This window comes from Lampetra fluviatilis, unplaced genomic scaffold (assembly GCF_964198595.1).
Source record: "Lampetra fluviatilis unplaced genomic scaffold, kcLamFluv1.1 SCAFFOLD_251, whole genome shotgun sequence".
Taxonomy (NCBI): Eukaryota; Metazoa; Chordata; class Hyperoartia; order Petromyzontiformes; family Petromyzontidae; genus Lampetra; species Lampetra fluviatilis.
The window spans coordinates 1-10,000 of NW_027621506.1; the positions used below are offsets into that span (position 1 = coordinate 1).

Consider the following 10,000-nt stretch of genomic DNA (forward strand, 5'->3'; position numbering starts at 1 on the left):
ACCTCACCCACCAACTCACCCACCCACCCACTCACCCACCAACTCACCACCCACCACTCACCCACCCACCCACTCACCCACCCACTCACTCACCCACCCACCCACTCCACCCACCCACCCACCCACACCACCCACACCCACCCACCCACCCACTCCACCCACCACCCACCCACCACCCACCCACCCACCCACCACTCCCCCACCCACCCACTCACCCACCACCCACCCACCCACCCACCCACCACCCACCCCCACTCCACCCACCCACCCACATCACCCACCCACTCCACCACCACACCACCCACTCACCCACCCACCCACCCACCCACACACCCACCCCACCCACCCACCCACCCACCCACCCACCACCCCACCCACCACACCCACCCACCCACCACCACCCACCCACCCACTCACCCACCACCCACCCCCACCCACCCCACCCACCCACCCACCCACCCACCACCCACCCCACCACCCACCCACCCACTCACCCCACCCACTCACCCACCCACCCACTCACCCACCCACTCACCCACCACCCACTCACCCCCCCACCACCACCCCCACCCACACCACCCACTCACCCACCCACCCACCCACCCACCCACCACCCACCCACCCACCCACCCACTCACCCACCCACCCACCCACCCACCCACCCACCCCACCCACCACCCACCCCACCCACCCACCCACCCACCCCACCCACCCACCCACCCACCCACCCACCCACCACCCCCCACCCACCCACCCACCACCACCCACCCACCCCACCCACCACCACCCACCACCCACTCACCCACCCACCCACCCACTCACCCACCCACCCACCCACCACCCACCTCACCCACCCACCCACCCACCACACACCCACCCACTCACCCACCACCACCCACCCACCCCTCCACCACCCACCCACCCACCCACCCACTCACCCACCCACCCCACCCACTCACCCACCCACTCACCCCACCCACCCACCACCCACACTCACCCACCCACTCCACTCACCCACACCCCACCCACTCACCCACCCACCCACCCACCTCCACCACACCACCCACCACTCACCCACCCACCCCACCCACCCACCCACCCCCTCCCACCCACCACCCACCCACACCCACCACCCACCCACCACCCCACCACCACCCACCACCCACCCACCCACCCACACCCACCCACCCACCCACCCACCCACCCACCACCCACCCACCACTCACCCACCCACTCACCCACCCACCACCCACCCACCCACCCCACACCACCCACCACCCACCCACCCACTCACCCACCACCCACCCACTCACCACCCCCACACACCCACCCACCCACTCACCCACCAACCACCCACCACCCACCCACCCACCCACCCACCCACCCACTCACCCACCCACCACCCACACACCCACCCACCCACCCACCCACCCCCTCACCCACCCACCACCCCCCACTCACCCACCCACCCACCACACACCCACCCCACCCACACCACCCACCCACCCACCACCCACCCACCACCCACCACCCACCCACCCCACCCCACCCACCCACCCACCCACTCACCACCCACCCACCCACCCACCCACTCACCACCCACCACCACTCACCCACACCACCCACCCACCCACCACCACTCATCCACCCACCCACCCACCCACCACCCACCCACCCACCACCCACCCACCCACCCACCCACCACCCACTCACCCACCCACTCACCCACCCACCCACCCACTCCACCCCCACCACTCACCCACCCACCCACTCACCCACACTCACCCACCCACCCACTCACCCACCCACCCACACACCCCCACCCACTCACACCCACCCACCCACTCACCACCCACCCACTCACCCACCCACTCACCCACTCACCCACCACCCACCCACCAACTCACCCACCCACCCACCCACTCACCCACCCACCCACCCACTCACCCACCCACCCACTCACCCACCCACTCACCACCCACCCACCCACCACCACCACCCACTCACCCACCACCCACACACCCACCCACTCACGCACCCACCCACCCACCCACCCACTCACCCACCCACCCACCCACCCACTCACCCCACCCACCCACCCACCCACCCACCACCCACCCACTCACCCACCCACCCACCCACTCACCCACCCACCCACCCACCACCAACTCACCCACCCACTCACCCACCCACTCACCCACCCACCCATCACCCACCCACTCACCCACCCACCCACTCACCCACCAACTCACCCACCACACACCCCCACTCACCCACCCACCCACTCACCCACCACCCACCCCCACCCACCACCCACCCACCCCCACCCACCCACCCACCCACCCACCCCACCCACCCACCCACCACCCACCCCACCCACCCACCCCCACCCACCACCACCACCCCACCCACCCACCCACCCACCCACCCACCCACCCACCCACCCACCCACCCACCCACCCACCCCCCCACCACCCACCCACCCACCACCCACCCACCCACCCACCACCCACCCCCCCACCCACCCACCCACCCACCACACCACTCACCCACCCACCCCCACCCACCCACCCCCACTCACCACCCACCCACCCCACCCACCACCCACCACCCACCCCCACCCCCACTCACCCCACTCACCCACCCACCCACCCACACACACCCACCCACCCACCCACTCACCACCCACCCACCCACCCACCACCCCCACCCCCCACCCCACTCACCCACCCACCCACCCCCACCCACCCACCCACTCCACCCCACCCACCCCACCCACCCACCCACCCACCCACCCACCAACCACCCACCCACCACCCACCCACCCACCCCACCCACCCACCCACCCACCCACCCACCCACCCACTCACCCACCACCCACCCACCACCACCCACCACTCACCCCCACCACCCACCCACCACCCACCACCCACCCACCCACCACCCACTCACCCACCACCCACCCACTCCACCCACTCACCCACCCACCCCCACCCCCCACCCACCCCCCCACCCACACCACCACCCACCCACACCACCCACCCACTCACCCACCCACCCACCCACCCACCCACCCACCCACCCACCACCCACCCACCCACCCCACCCACCACCCACCCACCCACCCACCCACCACCCCCCACACACCCACCACCCACCCACCACCCACCCCACCCACCACCCACCCACCCACCCACCACACCCCCCACCCACCCCCACCCACCCACTCACCCACCCCCACCCACCCACCCCACCCACTCACCCACCCACCACCCACCCACCCACCACCCACCCACCCCACCCACCACCCACTCACCCACCCACCCACCCACCCACCACCCACCCACCCCACCCACCCACCCACCACCCACACCCACCCACCCACCCACCCACCACCCACCCACTCACCCACCACCCACCCACCCACACCACCCACCACCCACCCCACTCACCCACCCACTCACCCACCCACCCACCCACCCCACTCACCCACCCACCCACTCACCCACCCACCACACCACCACCACCCACTCACCCACCCACCCACCCACCCACCCACCCACTCACCCACCCACCCACCCACTCACCACCCACCCACACCACCCACCCACACCCCACCCACCCACCCACCCACCACCCACCCACCCACCCACCACCACCCACACCACCCACCCACCCACCCACCCACCCACTCACCCACCCACACCACCCCACTCACCCACCCACCACCACTCACCCACCCACCCACCCACCCACCCACCACACCCCCACCCCACCCACCCACCCACTCACCCACCCACCCACCCACCCACCCACCCACCCACCCCCCACCCACCCACTCACCCCACCCACCCACCCACCCACCCACCCACCCACCCACCCACCCACACCACCCCACCCACCACACCACCACCCACCCACTCACCCACCCACCCACCCACCCACCCCACACCCCACCCACCCACCCACCCACCCACCACCCACCCACCCCCCCCACCCACTCACCCACCCACCCACCCACCACCCACCCACCCACCCACACACCCACCCACCCACCCACACACCCACCCACCCACCCACACACCCACCCACCCCCACCACACCACCCACTCACCCCACCCACTCACCCACTCCACCCACTCACCACCCACCACCCACACCACCCACCCACTCACCCACCCACCCACACACCCACTCCACCCACCCACCCACCCCACCCACCCACCCACTCACCCACCCCACCCACCCCCCCACCCACCCCACCCACACCCACCACCCACCCACTCACCCACCCCACCCACCCCACTCACCCACCACCCACCCACACACCCACCCACCCACTCACCCCCCACCCACTCACCCACCACCACACCTCACCCACCCACCCACCCACCCACTCACCCACCCACCCACCACCTCCCAACACACCCACCACCCACCACCCACCCACCCACCCACACCCACACCACCCACCCACTCACACACCCACCCACCCACTCACCCACCCACCCACTCACCCACCACACCCACCCACCACCACCCACCCACTCACCCACCCACCCACCCACCCACTCACCCACTCACCCACCCACTCACCCACCCACCACTCACCACCCACTCACTCACCCCCCACCCACCCACTCACCCACCCACACACCTCACCACCCACTCACCCACTCACCCACTCACCCACCCACTCACCCACCCACCCACCCACCACTCCCACCCACTCACCCACCACCCACCATCCACTCACCCACCACCCACTCACCCACCCACCCACCCACTCACCCACCCACTCACCACCCACCCACTCACCCACCAACTCACCCACTCACCCACCCACTCACCCACCCACCCACTCACCCACCCACTCACCCACCCACCCACTCACTCACCCACCCACCCACCCACTCACCCACTCACCCACCCACCCACTCCACCCACCCACCCACTCACCCACTCACTCACCCACCCACCCACTCACCCACCCACCCACCCACTCACCCACTCACCCACCAACTCACCCACCACCCACCCACCCACTCACCCACCCACCCACCCACTCCACTCACTCACCCACCCACTCACCCACTCACCCACCCCACCCACCCACTCACCCACCCACCCACCCACTCACTCACCCACCCACTCACCACCCACCCACTCACCGTCCCTCCCACCCACCCACCCACTCACCCACCCACCCACTCACCTACCAACTCACCCACCCACCCACTCACCCACCCACCCACCCACTCACCCACTCACCCACCCACTCACTCACCCACCCACCCACTCACCCACCCACCCACTCACCCACCAACTCACTCACCCACCCACCCACCCACTCACCCACCCACCCACCCACCCACTCACCCACTCACCCACCCACTCACCCACCCACTCACTCACTCACCCACTCACTCACCCACCCACCCACCCACTCACCCACCAACTCACTCACCCACCCACTCACCCACTCACCCACTCACCCACCCACTCACCCACCCACCCACCCACCCACTCACCCACCCACTCACCCACCCACCCACTCATCCACTCACCCACCCACCCACTCACCCACTCACCCACCCACCCACCCACTCACCCACCCACTCACCCACCCACCCACTCACCCACCAACTCACCCACTCACCCACCCACTCACCCACCCACCCACTCACCCACCCACTCACCCACCCACTCACCCACCCACCCACTCACTCACCCACCCACCCACCCACTCACCCACTCACCCACCCACCCACCCACTCACCCACCCACCCACCCACTCACCCACCCACCCACCCACCCACTCACCCACCCACCCACCCACTCACCCACCCACCCACTCACCCACTCACCCACCCACCCACCCACTCACCCACCCACTCACTCACCCACTCACCCACCCACCCACCCACCAACTCACCCACCCACCCACCCACTCACCCACCAACTCACCCACCCACCCACTCACTCACCCACCCACCCACTCACCCACCCACTCACTCACCCACCCACTCACCCACCAACTCACCCACTCACTCACCCGCCCACTCACCCACCCACTCACTCACCCACCCACCCACCCACTCACTCACCCACCCACCCACCCACCCACTCACTCACTCACTCACCCACCCACCCACCCACTCACTCACTCACCCACCCACTCACCCACTCTCCCGATGCGTTGTCCTTGGCACTCCGTTCCATTCATTGTCTACCACATTCTGATGAGCTCCCCCCTCTCTCCTCTCCTCCCTCCAAACTTGCTCATAAGGGATTACATCTTGAATCATTGCCTCACTTGACGCAGCTAATTCGGCTGTGACGGGTGCCACCTGATGGCGGAGACTTGTGTTGCCTCCGAAACGTCGTGATTTTTGATTTTATTTTATTTTATTTCAATTAATTTTGATGTTTTACCTACGTGACTTTACCGAAAAAACCTGAGAATAAGGGATTACATCTTGAATCATTGCCTCACTTGACGCAGCTAATTCGGCTGTGACGGTGCCACCTGATGGCGGAGACTTGCGTTGCCTCCGAAACGTCGTGATTTTTTGATTTTTATTTTGTTTTATTTCAATTAATTTTGATGTTTTACCTACGTGACTTTACCGAAAAAACCTGAGAATAAGGGATTACATCTTGAATCATTGCCTCACTTGACGCAGCTAATTCGGCTGTGACGGTGCCACCTGATGGCGGAGACTTGTGTTGCCTCCGAAACGTCGTGATTTTTGATTTTTATTTTGTTTTATTTCAATTAATTTTGATGTTTTACCGACGTGACTTTACCGAAAAAACCTGAGAATAAGGGATTACATCTTGAATCATTGCCTCACTTGATGCAGCTAATTCGGCTGTGACGGTGCCACCTGATGGCGGAGACTTGTGTTGCCTCCGAAACGTCGTGATTTTTGATTTTTATTTTGTTTTATTTCAATTAATTTTGATGTTTTACCGACGTGACTTTACCGACAAAACCTACGAATGTGATTCGTTGCAGTCACGAAAGCTTCAAATCTAGAATGTTGTTGATGTTGATGTTAGTGGTGATGTTAGTGGTGATGTTAGTGGTGATGTTAGTGGTGATGTTAGTGGTGATGTTAGTGGTGATGTTAGTGGTGATGTTAGTGGTGATGTTAGTGGTGATGTTAGTGGTGATGTTAGTGGTGATGTTAGTGGTGATGTTAGTGGTGATGTTAGTGGTGATGTTAGTGGTGATGTTAGTGGTGATGTTAGTGGTGATGTTAGTGGTGATGTTAGTGGTGATGTTAGTGGTGATGTTAGTGGTGATGTTAGTGGTGATGTTAGTGGTGATGTTAGTGGTGATGTTAGTGGTGATGTTAGTGGTGATGTTAGTGGTGATGTTAGTGGTGATGTTAGTGGTGATGTTAGTGGTGATGTTAGTGGTGATGTTAGTGGCGATGTTAGTGGCGATGTTAGTGGTGATGTTAGTGGTGATGTTAGTAGTGATGTTAGTGGTGATGTTAGTGGTGATGTTAGTGGTGATGTTAGTGGTGATGTTAGTGGTGATGTTAGTGGTGATGTTAGTGATGTTAGTGGTGATGTTAGTGGTGATGTTAGTGGTGATGTTAGTGATGATGTTAGTGGTGATGTTAGTGGTGATGTTAGTGGTGATGTTAGTGGCGATGTTAGTGGCGATGTTAGTGGCGATGTTAGTGGCGATGTTAGTGATGTTAGTTGTGATGTTAGTGGTGATGTTAGTGATGTTAGTGGTGATGTTAGTGGTGATGTTAGTGATGTTAGTGGTGATGTTAGTGGTGATGTTAGTGGTGATGTTAGTAGTGATGTTAGTGGTGATGTTAGTGGTGATGTTAGTGGTGATGTTAGTGGTGATGTTAGTGGTGATGTTAGTGGTGATGTTAGTGGTGATGTTAGTGGTGATGTTAGTGGTGATGTTAGTGGTGATGTTAGTGGTGATGTTAGTGGTGATGTTAGTGGTGATGTTAGTGGTGATGTTAGTGGTGATGTTAGTGGTGATGTTAGTGGTGATGTTAGTGGTGATGTTAGTGGTGATGTTAGTGGCGATGTTAGTGGCGATGTTAGTGGCGATGTTAGTGGCGATGTTAGTGGCGATGTTAGTGGCGATGTTAGTGGCGATGTTAGTGGCGATGTTAGTGGCGATGTTAGTGGCGATGTTAGTGGCGATGTTAGTGGCGATGTAGTGGCGATGTTAGTGGTGATGTTAGTGGTGATGTTAGTGGTGATGTTAGTGGTGATGTTAGTGGTGATGTTAGTGATGTTAGTGGTGATGTTAGTGGTGATGTTAGTGGTGATGTTAGTGGTGATGTTGTTGATGTTGTTGATGTCGTCACAGCGCCGCATGGCTCACAATGGCGTCACTGACGTCATCGCTGACGACAGAGGTCACCTGATGCCTGACGTCACCAGGTCGAAGGTCAGCGGGAGGTCACGTGGGTGGTGTGTGTTTGTGTGTGTGTCTGTGTGTCTGTGTGTGTGTGTGTCTGTGTGTCTGTGTGTCTGTGTGTCTGTGTGTGTGTCTGTGTGTGTGTCTGTGTGTGTGTCTGTGTGTATATGTGTGTGTGTGTGTATATGTGTGTCTGTGTGTGTGTGTGTATGTGTGTGTCTGTGTGTGTGTGTGTTTGTATGTGTGTGTGTGTGTATGTGTGTGTGTGTATGTGTGTATGTGTGTGTGTGTTTGTGTGTTTGTGTGTGTTTGTATGTGTGTGTGTGTATGTGTGTGTGTCTGTGTGTGTGTATGTGTGTGTATGTGTGTCTGTGTGTGTGTCTGTGTGTGTGTCTGTGTGTGTGTCTGTGTGTGTGTATGTGTGTGTATGTGTGTGTATGTGTGTGTATGTGTGTGTATGTGTATGTGTGTGTATGTGTGTATGTATGAATGTGTATGTGTGTGTATGTGTGTGTATGTGTGTGTGTATGTGTGTGTGTATGTGTGTGTGTGTATGAATGTGTATGTGTGTTTGTATACATTGCATATCCCGACTCTCTCCCGTGACCTCTTCCTGCACCTAGCCTGGCACAGCAGCACTTGCCCTCCGAGGCTACCCGGGTCACCTTTGCCTCTTGTGCGTCCTTCTCAGGCCGACCCCTGGGGCACGTACCGAGGGACTTGGTCTCTCCCGAGGCGGATTCCCCCCCTGAGAGTCGCCTCAATGGTACAGCCCGGACTGAGCGAGCGTTCAAGATGCTGTTGGGCGATACCAACTCGGGGAAGGAACGGGGTCGTGGGGGTGTTGGTGGGGAGAAAGTTGAGGTGGGTGGGTGAGTGGGGGGGGGGGGGGGGTGGGTGAGTGGGTGAGTGGGTGGGTGGGTGAGTGGGTGGGTGGGTGGGTGAGTGGGTGGGTGGGTGAGTGGGTGAGTGGGTGGGTGGGTGGGTGAGTGGGTGGGTGGGTGGGTGGGTGGGTGGGTGAGTGGGTGGGTGGGTGGGTGAGTGAGTGGGTGGGTGGGTGAGTGAGTGGGTGGGTGGGTGGGTGAGTGGGTGGGTGGGTGGGTGGGTGGGTGAGTGGGTGGGTGAGTGGGTGAGTGAGTGAGTGGGTGAGTAGGTGGGTGGGTGAGTGAGTGGGTGAGTGAGTGGGTGGGTGGGTGGGTGAGTGAGTGGGTTGGTGGGTGGGGGGGGGTGGGGTGGGTGAGTGGGGGGGGGTGGGTGGGTGGGTGGGTGGGTGAGTGAGTGGGTGGGTGAGTGAGAGGGTGAGTGGGTGGGTGGGTGGGTGAGTGGGTGGGTGGGTGGGTGAGTGGGTGGGTGGGTGAGTGAGTGAGTGGGTGGGTGGGTGGGTGAGTAGGTGAGTGGGTGGGTGAGTGGGTGAGTGAGTGGGTGAGTGGGTGGGTGAGTGGGTGAGTGGGTGGATGGGTGAGTGAGTGGGTGAGTGGGTGGGTGGGTGGGTGAGTGAGTGGGTGGGTGGGTGGGTGAGTGGGTGGGTGGGTGGGTGAGTGGGTGGGTGGGTGAGTGGGTGAGTGGGTGAGTGGGTGGGTGAGTGGGTGAGTG

At 62.0% G+C, this 10,000-nt stretch overlaps 1 long non-coding RNA gene across 1 annotated transcript in view; it reads left to right on the forward strand.

The window, feature by feature from the left end:
- Positions 1 to 8,359: 8,359 nt before the first annotated feature.
- Positions 8,360 to 10,000, forward strand: part of LOC144955346 (uncharacterized) — a 7,728-nt gene continuing 6,087 nt past the window's right edge. The window contains exons 1-2 of the long non-coding RNA XR_013641622.1: positions 8,360 to 8,437; positions 9,099 to 9,271. This is a non-coding gene — a long non-coding RNA (uncharacterized LOC144955346). The remainder of the gene's footprint in view (positions 8,438 to 9,098; positions 9,272 to 10,000) is intronic.